Source organism: Schistocerca piceifrons, unplaced genomic scaffold, assembly GCF_021461385.2.
Source record: "Schistocerca piceifrons isolate TAMUIC-IGC-003096 unplaced genomic scaffold, iqSchPice1.1 HiC_scaffold_1613, whole genome shotgun sequence".
NCBI classification, from domain to species: domain Eukaryota; kingdom Metazoa; phylum Arthropoda; class Insecta; order Orthoptera; family Acrididae; genus Schistocerca; species Schistocerca piceifrons.
Genome location: NW_025727472.1, coordinates 43,613 through 53,306, shown reverse-complemented (window position 1 = coordinate 53,306; position 9,694 = coordinate 43,613). Strand labels below are relative to the sequence as shown.

The 9,694-nt window shown below is 53.4% G+C and overlaps 32 non-coding genes across 32 annotated transcripts; 14 read left to right on the top strand and 18 right to left on the bottom strand.

Annotated features, from left to right (window-relative positions):
• The first annotated feature begins 142 nt into the window (after positions 1-142).
• Positions 143-215, top strand: Trnar-acg. The gene has a single exon. It is a non-coding gene; the product is annotated as a tRNA-Arg (tRNA).
• Positions 216-502: 287 nt separating this feature from the next.
• On the top strand, positions 503-574 carry Trnam-cau. Its single transcript has one exon. It is a non-coding gene; the product is annotated as a tRNA-Met (tRNA).
• A 245-nt stretch (positions 575-819) lies between these two features.
• Positions 820-891, bottom strand: Trnad-guc. Its single transcript has one exon. It is a non-coding gene; the product is annotated as a tRNA-Asp (tRNA).
• A 107-nt stretch (positions 892-998) lies between these two features.
• Trnad-guc lies at positions 999-1,070 on the bottom strand. The gene has a single exon. It is a non-coding gene; the product is annotated as a tRNA-Asp (tRNA).
• Positions 1,071-1,177: 107 nt separating this feature from the next.
• Trnai-uau lies at positions 1,178-1,269 on the bottom strand. The gene is given in 2 exon segments: positions 1,178-1,213; positions 1,232-1,269. It is a non-coding gene; the product is annotated as a tRNA-Ile (tRNA).
• Positions 1,270-1,647: 378 nt separating this feature from the next.
• On the top strand, positions 1,648-1,720 carry Trnar-acg. The gene has a single exon. It is a non-coding gene; the product is annotated as a tRNA-Arg (tRNA).
• Positions 1,721-2,007: 287 nt separating this feature from the next.
• Trnam-cau lies at positions 2,008-2,079 on the top strand. The gene has a single exon. It is a non-coding gene; the product is annotated as a tRNA-Met (tRNA).
• A 245-nt stretch (positions 2,080-2,324) lies between these two features.
• On the bottom strand, positions 2,325-2,396 carry Trnad-guc. The gene has a single exon. It is a non-coding gene; the product is annotated as a tRNA-Asp (tRNA).
• A 107-nt stretch (positions 2,397-2,503) lies between these two features.
• Trnad-guc lies at positions 2,504-2,575 on the bottom strand. Its single transcript has one exon. It is a non-coding gene; the product is annotated as a tRNA-Asp (tRNA).
• Positions 2,576-2,682: 107 nt separating this feature from the next.
• Positions 2,683-2,774, bottom strand: Trnai-uau. The gene is given in 2 exon segments: positions 2,683-2,718; positions 2,737-2,774. It is a non-coding gene; the product is annotated as a tRNA-Ile (tRNA).
• Positions 2,775-3,152: 378 nt separating this feature from the next.
• Positions 3,153-3,225, top strand: Trnar-acg. The gene has a single exon. It is a non-coding gene; the product is annotated as a tRNA-Arg (tRNA).
• A 287-nt stretch (positions 3,226-3,512) lies between these two features.
• On the top strand, positions 3,513-3,584 carry Trnam-cau. Its single transcript has one exon. It is a non-coding gene; the product is annotated as a tRNA-Met (tRNA).
• Positions 3,585-3,829: 245 nt separating this feature from the next.
• On the bottom strand, positions 3,830-3,901 carry Trnad-guc. The gene has a single exon. It is a non-coding gene; the product is annotated as a tRNA-Asp (tRNA).
• Positions 3,902-4,008: 107 nt separating this feature from the next.
• Positions 4,009-4,080, bottom strand: Trnad-guc. The gene has a single exon. It is a non-coding gene; the product is annotated as a tRNA-Asp (tRNA).
• A 107-nt stretch (positions 4,081-4,187) lies between these two features.
• Trnai-uau lies at positions 4,188-4,279 on the bottom strand. Its single transcript is given in 2 exon segments — positions 4,188-4,223; positions 4,242-4,279. It is a non-coding gene; the product is annotated as a tRNA-Ile (tRNA).
• A 378-nt stretch (positions 4,280-4,657) lies between these two features.
• Trnar-acg lies at positions 4,658-4,730 on the top strand. Its single transcript has one exon. It is a non-coding gene; the product is annotated as a tRNA-Arg (tRNA).
• A 287-nt stretch (positions 4,731-5,017) lies between these two features.
• Positions 5,018-5,089, top strand: Trnam-cau. Its single transcript has one exon. It is a non-coding gene; the product is annotated as a tRNA-Met (tRNA).
• Positions 5,090-5,334: 245 nt separating this feature from the next.
• Trnad-guc lies at positions 5,335-5,406 on the bottom strand. The gene has a single exon. It is a non-coding gene; the product is annotated as a tRNA-Asp (tRNA).
• A 107-nt stretch (positions 5,407-5,513) lies between these two features.
• On the bottom strand, positions 5,514-5,585 carry Trnad-guc. The gene has a single exon. It is a non-coding gene; the product is annotated as a tRNA-Asp (tRNA).
• Positions 5,586-5,692: 107 nt separating this feature from the next.
• Positions 5,693-5,784, bottom strand: Trnai-uau. The gene is given in 2 exon segments: positions 5,693-5,728; positions 5,747-5,784. It is a non-coding gene; the product is annotated as a tRNA-Ile (tRNA).
• A 378-nt stretch (positions 5,785-6,162) lies between these two features.
• Trnar-acg lies at positions 6,163-6,235 on the top strand. Its single transcript has one exon. It is a non-coding gene; the product is annotated as a tRNA-Arg (tRNA).
• A 287-nt stretch (positions 6,236-6,522) lies between these two features.
• On the top strand, positions 6,523-6,594 carry Trnam-cau. The gene has a single exon. It is a non-coding gene; the product is annotated as a tRNA-Met (tRNA).
• A 245-nt stretch (positions 6,595-6,839) lies between these two features.
• Positions 6,840-6,911, bottom strand: Trnad-guc. The gene has a single exon. It is a non-coding gene; the product is annotated as a tRNA-Asp (tRNA).
• Positions 6,912-7,018: 107 nt separating this feature from the next.
• Positions 7,019-7,090, bottom strand: Trnad-guc. Its single transcript has one exon. It is a non-coding gene; the product is annotated as a tRNA-Asp (tRNA).
• A 107-nt stretch (positions 7,091-7,197) lies between these two features.
• Trnai-uau lies at positions 7,198-7,289 on the bottom strand. The gene is given in 2 exon segments: positions 7,198-7,233; positions 7,252-7,289. It is a non-coding gene; the product is annotated as a tRNA-Ile (tRNA).
• Positions 7,290-7,667: 378 nt separating this feature from the next.
• On the top strand, positions 7,668-7,740 carry Trnar-acg. The gene has a single exon. It is a non-coding gene; the product is annotated as a tRNA-Arg (tRNA).
• Positions 7,741-8,027: 287 nt separating this feature from the next.
• Positions 8,028-8,099, top strand: Trnam-cau. Its single transcript has one exon. It is a non-coding gene; the product is annotated as a tRNA-Met (tRNA).
• A 245-nt stretch (positions 8,100-8,344) lies between these two features.
• Trnad-guc lies at positions 8,345-8,416 on the bottom strand. The gene has a single exon. It is a non-coding gene; the product is annotated as a tRNA-Asp (tRNA).
• A 107-nt stretch (positions 8,417-8,523) lies between these two features.
• On the bottom strand, positions 8,524-8,595 carry Trnad-guc. Its single transcript has one exon. It is a non-coding gene; the product is annotated as a tRNA-Asp (tRNA).
• A 107-nt stretch (positions 8,596-8,702) lies between these two features.
• Trnai-uau lies at positions 8,703-8,794 on the bottom strand. Its single transcript is given in 2 exon segments — positions 8,703-8,738; positions 8,757-8,794. It is a non-coding gene; the product is annotated as a tRNA-Ile (tRNA).
• Positions 8,795-9,172: 378 nt separating this feature from the next.
• On the top strand, positions 9,173-9,245 carry Trnar-acg. The gene has a single exon. It is a non-coding gene; the product is annotated as a tRNA-Arg (tRNA).
• A 287-nt stretch (positions 9,246-9,532) lies between these two features.
• Positions 9,533-9,604, top strand: Trnam-cau. Its single transcript has one exon. It is a non-coding gene; the product is annotated as a tRNA-Met (tRNA).
• Positions 9,605-9,694: the final 90 nt, after the last annotated feature.

The window sequence follows — 9,694 nt, the reverse complement described above, 5'->3', positions numbered from 1 at the left end:
ATGCGTGGCAACCTCTAAGCTCTGCAGGCGCACTGCGGCCACGCAGCTGCACGAAAGGTACCTTCCTTGGGAGCTTGCTCAGCCATGGAGAACACGTTTCTTAGCGAATTGCACTTGTCTCGTAGAAAGAAATGGTGCCACTGGCCCTGTGGCGCAACGGATAACGCGTCTGACTACGGATCAGAAGATTCCAGGTTCGAATCCTGGCAGGGTCGGCGTTTTGATAGTTGCCGACGCGTAGCTGGGCAGTGGATTTCGTATGTCGCCGCACCGTGGAGTGCTTTGTTGCTCCTGTGCATCTCGCAGCTGCATGTCGAGTCGATCGTGGTAAATATCGCTGCCTGCAAGCGTCAGCGTAGCGTCAGTCGAGCAAAGTCGAGACAAGTCAAGCTGAGAGCTGTAGGAGATGATACGCAATTAAATACAGGCGTGTGAAAGCGACGCAGACAACACTTTCCAAGTGTCCCACGTCACGTGGCGAAGAGCCGGCGCAACCCCAGGCAGCAGAGTGGCGCAGTGGAAGCGTGCTGGGCCCATAACCCAGAGGTCCGTGGATCGAAACCACGCTCTGCTAAAATTATTTCTTTTGCGGACTGTGCCGAGCTCGATTATTACGCCCACAGCGTCGGCTGGGGTGCTTTGATACAGCGTTAACAGCATACCCCGCAGTTCTGAAATGTGAAGAATGCGAGAACCACTTCCTAAGTTGTAGCATTTTTTAAGATTTTGCGCCAACTACACTCCACGATCGCAAAGTTAATGCTCTTACGACCCACATACGCGCAACACTCGAACAGGGTTGTGAGATAAAAATCGCATCTCCCCGGCGGGGAATCGAACCCCGGTCTCCCGCGTGACAGGCGGGGATACTAACCACTATACTACCGAGGATGCGCTGTAGACAGGTGCCTGTGTGCGAGAGATATGGTGCTAGTAGCCGCAAACGACCTACACTAAGTTCGGCGAGTGATAGAGCAGCAATTAAAAATCGGATGTGCCTCCCCGGCGGGGAATCGAACCCCGCTCTCCCGCGTGACAGGCGGGGATACTAACCACTATACTACCGAGGAAGACGCAGCTAGCGTCTCGAATGCACAATTATGTTACTCAAATAGCTGATACATCTCAAACCTAGCCTCCTGTTGCTGTCAGAGACAGCTGCTAAGAAATAAAAGTATGCCCCAGGTGAGGCTCGAACTCACAACCCCGGCATTGCTCACGGCTACTGCCTTATAAGTACCGTGCGCTAACCAATTGCGCCACTGGGGCTACAACAGAGTGCTTTCAGTTAGCGGTATTCACTTTGCTGCAAACCAGTGGTGGCCACAGAAACATACGATCGCCACCTGATGCCATACTGCGACTTTGGCACCTGACTACCAATGCTTCGTGCTATTCTTGTTTCATATGCTACGCTTACATGCACATCAACCGGCTCTCGTCGTCGAGAAAACGTGGGAAAACGCGCGCCTTGCCTTCTGCTACCTGTCGAACAGCGAGAGCAGATGCGTGGCAACCTCTAAGCTCTGCAGGCGCACTGCGGCCACGCAGCTGCACGAAAGGTACCTTCCTTGGGAGCTTGCTCAGCCATGGAGAACACGTTTCTTAGCGAATTGCACTTGTCTCGTAGAAAGAAATGGTGCCACTGGCCCTGTGGCGCAACGGATAACGCGTCTGACTACGGATCAGAAGATTCCAGGTTCGAATCCTGGCAGGGTCGGCGTTTTGATAGTTGCCGACGCGTAGCTGGGCAGTGGATTTCGTATGTCGCCGCACCGTGGAGTGCTTTGTTGCTCCTGTGCATCTCGCAGCTGCATGTCGAGTCGATCGTGGTAAATATCGCTGCCTGCAAGCGTCAGCGTAGCGTCAGTCGAGCAAAGTCGAGACAAGTCAAGCTGAGAGCTGTAGGAGATGATACGCAATTAAATACAGGCGTGTGAAAGCGACGCAGACAACACTTTCCAAGTGTCCCACGTCACGTGGCGAAGAGCCGGCGCAACCCCAGGCAGCAGAGTGGCGCAGTGGAAGCGTGCTGGGCCCATAACCCAGAGGTCCGTGGATCGAAACCACGCTCTGCTAAAATTATTTCTTTTGCGGACTGTGCCGAGCTCGATTATTACGCCCACAGCGTCGGCTGGGGTGCTTTGATACAGCGTTAACAGCATACCCCGCAGTTCTGAAATGTGAAGAATGCGAGAACCACTTCCTAAGTTGTAGCATTTTTTAAGATTTTGCGCCAACTACACTCCACGATCGCAAAGTTAATGCTCTTACGACCCACATACGCGCAACACTCGAACAGGGTTGTGAGATAAAAATCGCATCTCCCCGGCGGGGAATCGAACCCCGGTCTCCCGCGTGACAGGCGGGGATACTAACCACTATACTACCGAGGATGCGCTGTAGACAGGTGCCTGTGTGCGAGAGATATGGTGCTAGTAGCCGCAAACGACCTACACTAAGTTCGGCGAGTGATAGAGCAGCAATTAAAAATCGGATGTGCCTCCCCGGCGGGGAATCGAACCCCGCTCTCCCGCGTGACAGGCGGGGATACTAACCACTATACTACCGAGGAAGACGCAGCTAGCGTCTCGAATGCACAATTATGTTACTCAAATAGCTGATACATCTCAAACCTAGCCTCCTGTTGCTGTCAGAGACAGCTGCTAAGAAATAAAAGTATGCCCCAGGTGAGGCTCGAACTCACAACCCCGGCATTGCTCACGGCTACTGCCTTATAAGTACCGTGCGCTAACCAATTGCGCCACTGGGGCTACAACAGAGTGCTTTCAGTTAGCGGTATTCACTTTGCTGCAAACCAGTGGTGGCCACAGAAACATACGATCGCCACCTGATGCCATACTGCGACTTTGGCACCTGACTACCAATGCTTCGTGCTATTCTTGTTTCATATGCTACGCTTACATGCACATCAACCGGCTCTCGTCGTCGAGAAAACGTGGGAAAACGCGCGCCTTGCCTTCTGCTACCTGTCGAACAGCGAGAGCAGATGCGTGGCAACCTCTAAGCTCTGCAGGCGCACTGCGGCCACGCAGCTGCACGAAAGGTACCTTCCTTGGGAGCTTGCTCAGCCATGGAGAACACGTTTCTTAGCGAATTGCACTTGTCTCGTAGAAAGAAATGGTGCCACTGGCCCTGTGGCGCAACGGATAACGCGTCTGACTACGGATCAGAAGATTCCAGGTTCGAATCCTGGCAGGGTCGGCGTTTTGATAGTTGCCGACGCGTAGCTGGGCAGTGGATTTCGTATGTCGCCGCACCGTGGAGTGCTTTGTTGCTCCTGTGCATCTCGCAGCTGCATGTCGAGTCGATCGTGGTAAATATCGCTGCCTGCAAGCGTCAGCGTAGCGTCAGTCGAGCAAAGTCGAGACAAGTCAAGCTGAGAGCTGTAGGAGATGATACGCAATTAAATACAGGCGTGTGAAAGCGACGCAGACAACACTTTCCAAGTGTCCCACGTCACGTGGCGAAGAGCCGGCGCAACCCCAGGCAGCAGAGTGGCGCAGTGGAAGCGTGCTGGGCCCATAACCCAGAGGTCCGTGGATCGAAACCACGCTCTGCTAAAATTATTTCTTTTGCGGACTGTGCCGAGCTCGATTATTACGCCCACAGCGTCGGCTGGGGTGCTTTGATACAGCGTTAACAGCATACCCCGCAGTTCTGAAATGTGAAGAATGCGAGAACCACTTCCTAAGTTGTAGCATTTTTTAAGATTTTGCGCCAACTACACTCCACGATCGCAAAGTTAATGCTCTTACGACCCACATACGCGCAACACTCGGACAGGGTTGTGAGATAAAAATCGCATCTCCCCGGCGGGGAATCGAACCCCGGTCTCCCGCGTGACAGGCGGGGATACTAACCACTATACTACCGAGGATGCGCTGTAGACAGGTGCCTGTGTGCGAGAGATATGGTGCTAGTAGCCGCAAACGACCTACACTAAGTTCGGCGAGTGATAGAGCAGCAATTAAAAATCGGATGTGCCTCCCCGGCGGGGAATCGAACCCCGGTCTCCCGCGTGACAGGCGGGGATACTAACCACTATACTACCGAGGAAGACGCAGCTAGCGTCTCGAATGCACAATTATGTTACTCAAATAGCTGATACATCTCAAACCTAGCCTCCTGTTGCTGTCAGAGACAGCTGCTAAGAAATAAAAGTATGCCCCAGGTGAGGCTCGAACTCACAACCCCGGCATTGCTCACGGCTACTGCCTTATAAGTACCGTGCGCTAACCAATTGCGCCACTGGGGCTACAACAGAGTGCTTTCAGTTAGCGGTATTCACTTTGCTGCAAACCAGTGGTGGCCACAGAAACATACGATCGCCACCTGATGCCATACTGCGACTTTGGCACCTGACTACCAATGCTTCGTGCTATTCTTGTTTCATATGCTACGCTTACATGCACATCAACCGGCTCTCGTCGTCGAGAAAACGTGGGAAAACGCGCGCCTTGCCTTCTGCTACCTGTCGAACAGCGAGAGCAGATGCGTGGCAACCTCTAAGCTCTGCAGGCGCACTGCGGCCACGCAGCTGCACGAAAGGTACCTTCCTTGGGAGCTTGCTCAGCCATGGAGAACACGTTTCTTAGCGAATTGCACTTGTCTCGTAGAAAGAAATGGTGCCACTGGCCCTGTGGCGCAACGGATAACGCGTCTGACTACGGATCAGAAGATTCCAGGTTCGAATCCTGGCAGGGTCGGCGTTTTGATAGTTGCCGACGCGTAGCTGGGCAGTGGATTTCGTATGTCGCCGCACCGTGGAGTGCTTTGTTGCTCCTGTGCATCTCGCAGCTGCATGTCGAGTCGATCGTGGTAAATATCGCTGCCTGCAAGCGTCAGCGTAGCGTCAGTCGAGCAAAGTCGAGACAAGTCAAGCTGAGAGCTGTAGGAGATGATACGCAATTAAATACAGGCGTGTGAAAGCGACGCAGACAACACTTTCCAAGTGTCCCACGTCACGTGGCGAAGAGCCGGCGCAACCCCAGGCAGCAGAGTGGCGCAGTGGAAGCGTGCTGGGCCCATAACCCAGAGGTCCGTGGATCGAAACCACGCTCTGCTAAAATTATTTCTTTTGCGGACTGTGCCGAGCTCGATTATTACGCCCACAGCGTCGGCTGGGGTGCTTTGATACAGCGTTAACAGCATACCCCGCAGTTCTGAAATGTGAAGAATGCGAGAACCACTTCCTAAGTTGTAGCATTTTTTAAGATTTTGCGCCAACTACACTCCACGATCGCAAAGTTAATGCTCTTACGACCCACATACGCGCAACACTCGGACAGGGTTGTGAGATAAAAATCGCATCTCCCCGGCGGGGAATCGAACCCCGGTCTCCCGCGTGACAGGCGGGGATACTAACCACTATACTACCGAGGATGCGCTGTAGACAGGTGCCTGTGTGCGAGAGATATGGTGCTAGTAGCCGCAAACGACCTACACTAAGTTCGGCGAGTGATAGAGCAGCAATTAAAAATCGGATGTGCCTCCCCGGCGGGGAATCGAACCCCGGTCTCCCGCGTGACAGGCGGGGATACTAACCACTATACTACCGAGGAAGACGCAGCTAGCGTCTCGAATGCACAATTATGTTACTCAAATAGCTGATACATCTCAAACCTAGCCTCCTGTTGCTGTCAGAGACAGCTGCTAAGAAATAAAAGTATGCCCCAGGTGAGGCTCGAACTCACAACCCCGGCATTGCTCACGGCTACTGCCTTATAAGTACCGTGCGCTAACCAATTGCGCCACTGGGGCTACAACAGAGTGCTTTCAGTTAGCGGTATTCACTTTGCTGCAAACCAGTGGTGGCCACAGAAACATACGATCGCCACCTGATGCCATACTGCGACTTTGGCACCTGACTACCAATGCTTCGTGCTATTCTTGTTTCATATGCTACGCTTACATGCACATCAACCGGCTCTCGTCGTCGAGAAAACGTGGGAAAACGCGCGCCTTGCCTTCTGCTACCTGTCGAACAGCGAGAGCAGATGCGTGGCAACCTCTAAGCTCTGCAGGCGCACTGCGGCCACGCAGCTGCACGAAAGGTACCTTCCTTGGGAGCTTGCTCAGCCATGGAGAACACGTTTCTTAGCGAATTGCACTTGTCTCGTAGAAAGAAATGCTGCCACTGGCCCTGTGGCGCAACGGAAAGCGCGTCTGACTACGGATCAGAAGATTCCAGGTTCGAATCCTGGCAGGGTCGGCGTTTTGTTAGTTGCCGACGCGTAGCTGGGCAGTGGATTTCGTATGTCGCCGCACCGTGGAGTGCTTTGTTGCTCCTGTGCATCTCGCAGCTGCATGTCGAGTCGATCGTGGTAAATATCGCTGCCTGCAAGCGTCAGCGTAGCGTCAGTCGAGCAAAGTCGAGACAAGTCAAGCTGAGAGCTGTAGGAGATGATACGCAATTAAATACAGGCGTGTGAAAGCGACGCAGACAACACTTTCCAAGTGTCCCACGTCACGTGGCGAAGAGCCGGCGCAACCCCAGGCAGCAGAGTGGCGCAGTGGAAGCGTGCTGGGCCCATAACCCAGAGGTCCGTGGATCGAAACCACGCTCTGCTAAAATTATTTCTTTTGCGGACTGTGCCGAGCTCGATTATTACGCCCACAGCGTCGGCTGGGGTGCTTTGATACAGCGTTAACAGCATACCCCGCAGTTCTGAAATGTGAAGAATGCGAGAACCACTTCCTAAGTTGTAGCATTTTTTAAGATTTTGCGCCAACTACACTCCACGATCGCAAAGTTAATGCTCTTACGACCCACATACGCGCAACACTCGAACAGGGTTGTGAGATAAAAATCGCATCTCCCCGGCGGGGAATCGAACCCCGGTCTCCCGCGTGACAGGCGGGGATACTAACCACTATACTACCGAGGATGCGCTGTAGACAGGTGCCTGTGTGCGAGAGATATGGTGCTAGTAGCCGCAAACGACCTACACTAAGTTCGGCGAGTGATAGAGCAGCAATTAAAAATCGGATGTGCCTCCCCGGCGGGGAATCGAACCCCGCTCTCCCGCGTGACAGGCGGGGATACTAACCACTATACTACCGAGGAAGACGCAGCTAGCGTCTCGAATGCACAATTATGTTACTCAAATAGCTGATACATCTCAAACCTAGCCTCCTGTTGCTGTCAGAGACAGCTGCTAAGAAATAAAAGTATGCCCTAGGTGAGGCTCGAACTCACAACCCCGGCATTGCTCACGGCTACTGCCTTATAAGTACCGTGCGCTAACCAATTGCGCCACTGGGGCTACAACAGAGTGCTTTCAGTTAGCGGTATTCACTTTGCTGCAAACCAGTGGTGGCCACAGAAACATACGATCGCCACCTGATGCCATACTGCGACTTTGGCACCTGACTACCAATGCTTCGTGCTATTCTTGTTTCATATGCTACGCTTACATGCACATCAACCGGCTCTCGTCGTCGAGAAAACGTGGGAAAACGCGCGCCTTGCCTTCTGCTACCTGTCGAACAGCGAGAGCAGATGCGTGGCAACCTCTAAGCTCTGCAGGCGCACTGCGGCCACGCAGCTGCACGAAAGGTACCTTCCTTGGGAGCTTGCTCAGCCATGGAGAACACGTTTCTTAGCGAATTGCACTTGTCTCGTAGAAAGAAATGGTGCCACTGGCCCTGTGGCGCAACGGATAACGCGTCTGACTACGGATCAGAAGATTCCAGGTTCGAATCCTGGCAGGGTCGGCGTTTTGTTAGTTGCCGACGCGTAGCTGGGCAGTGGATTTCGTATGTCGCCGCACCGTGGAGTGCTTTGTTGCTCCTGTGCATCTCGCAGCTTCATGTCGAGTCGATCGTGGTAAATATCGCTGCCTGCAAGCGTCAGCGTAGCGTCAGTCGAGCAAAGTCGAGACAAGTCAAGCTGAGAGCTGTAGGAGATGATACGCAATTAAATACAGGCGTGTGAAAGCGACGCAGACAACACTTTCCAAGTGTCCCACGTCACGTGGCGAAGAGCCGGCGCAACCCCAGGCAGCAGAGTGGCGCAGTGGAAGCGTGCTGGGCCCATAACCCAGAGGTCCGTGGATCGAAACCACGCTCTGCTAAAATTATTTCTTTTGCGGACTGTGCCGAGCTCGATTATTACGCCCACAGCGTCGGCTGGGGTGCTTTGATACAGCGTTAACAGCATACCCCGCAGTTCTGAAATGTGAAGAATGCGAGAACCACTTCCTAAGTTGTAGCATTTTTTAAGATTTTGCGCCAACTACACTCCACGATCGCAAAGTTAATGCTCTTACGACCCACATACGCGCAACACTCGAACAGGGTTGTGAGATAAAAATCGCATCTCCCCGGCGGGGAATCGAACCCCGGTCTCCCGCGTGACAGGCGGGGATACTAACCACTATACTACCGAGGATGCGCTGTAGACAGGTGCCTGTGTGCGAGAGATATGGTGCTAGTAGCCGCAAACGACCTACACTAAGTTCGGCGAGTGATAGAGCAGCAATTAAAAATCGGATGTGCCTCCCCGGCGGGGAATCGAACCCCGGTCTCACGCGTGACAGGCGGGGATACTAACCACTATACTACCGAGGAAGACGCAGCTAGCGTCTCGAATGCACAATTATGTTACTCAAATAGCTGATACATCTCAAACCTAGCCTCCTGTTGCTGTCAGAGACAGCTGCTAAGAAATAAAAGTATGCCCCAGGTGAGGCTCGAACTCACAACCCCGGCATTGCTCACGGCTACTGCCTTATAAGTACCGTGCGCTAACCAATTGCGCCACTGGGGCTACAACAGAGTGCTTTCAGTTAGCGGTATTCACTTTGCTGCAAACCAGTGGTGGCCACAGAAACATACGATCGCCACCTGATGCCATACTGCGACTTTGGCACCTGACTACCAATGCTTCGTGCTATTCTTGTTTCATATGCTACGCTTACATGCACATCAACCGGCTCTCGTCGTCGAGAAAACGTGGGAAAACGCGCGCCTTGCCTTCTGCTACCTGTCGAACAGCGAGAGCAGATGCGTGGCAACCTCTAAGCTCTGCAGGCGCACTGCGGCCACGCAGCTGCACGAAAGGTACCTTCCTTGGGAGCTTGCTCAGCCATGGAGAACACGTTTCTTAGCGAATTGCACTTGTCTCGTAGAAAGAAATGCTGCCACTGGCCCTGTGGCGCAACGGAAAGCGCGTCTGACTACGGATCAGAAGATTCCAGGTTCGAATCCTGGCAGGGTCGGCGTTTTGTTAGTTGCCGACGCGTAGCTGGGCAGTGGATTTCGTATGTCGCCGCACCGTGGAGTGCTTTGTTGCTCCTGTGCATCTCGCAGCTGCATGTCGAGTCGATCGTGGTAAATATCGCTGCCTGCAAGCGTCAGCGTAGCGTCAGTCGAGCAAAGTCGAGACAAGTCAAGCTGAGAGCTGTAGGAGATGATACGCAATTAAATACAGGCGTGTGAAAGCGACGCAGACAACACTTTCCAAGTGTCCCACGTCACGTGGCGAAGAGCCGGCGCAACCCCAGGCAGCAGAGTGGCGCAGTGGAAGCGTGCTGGGCCCATAACCCAGAGGTCCGTGGATCGAAACCACGCTCTGCTAAAATTATTTCTTTTGCGGACTGTGCCGAGCTCGATTATTACGCCCACAGCGTCGGCTGGGGTGCTTTGATACAGCGTTAACAGCATACCC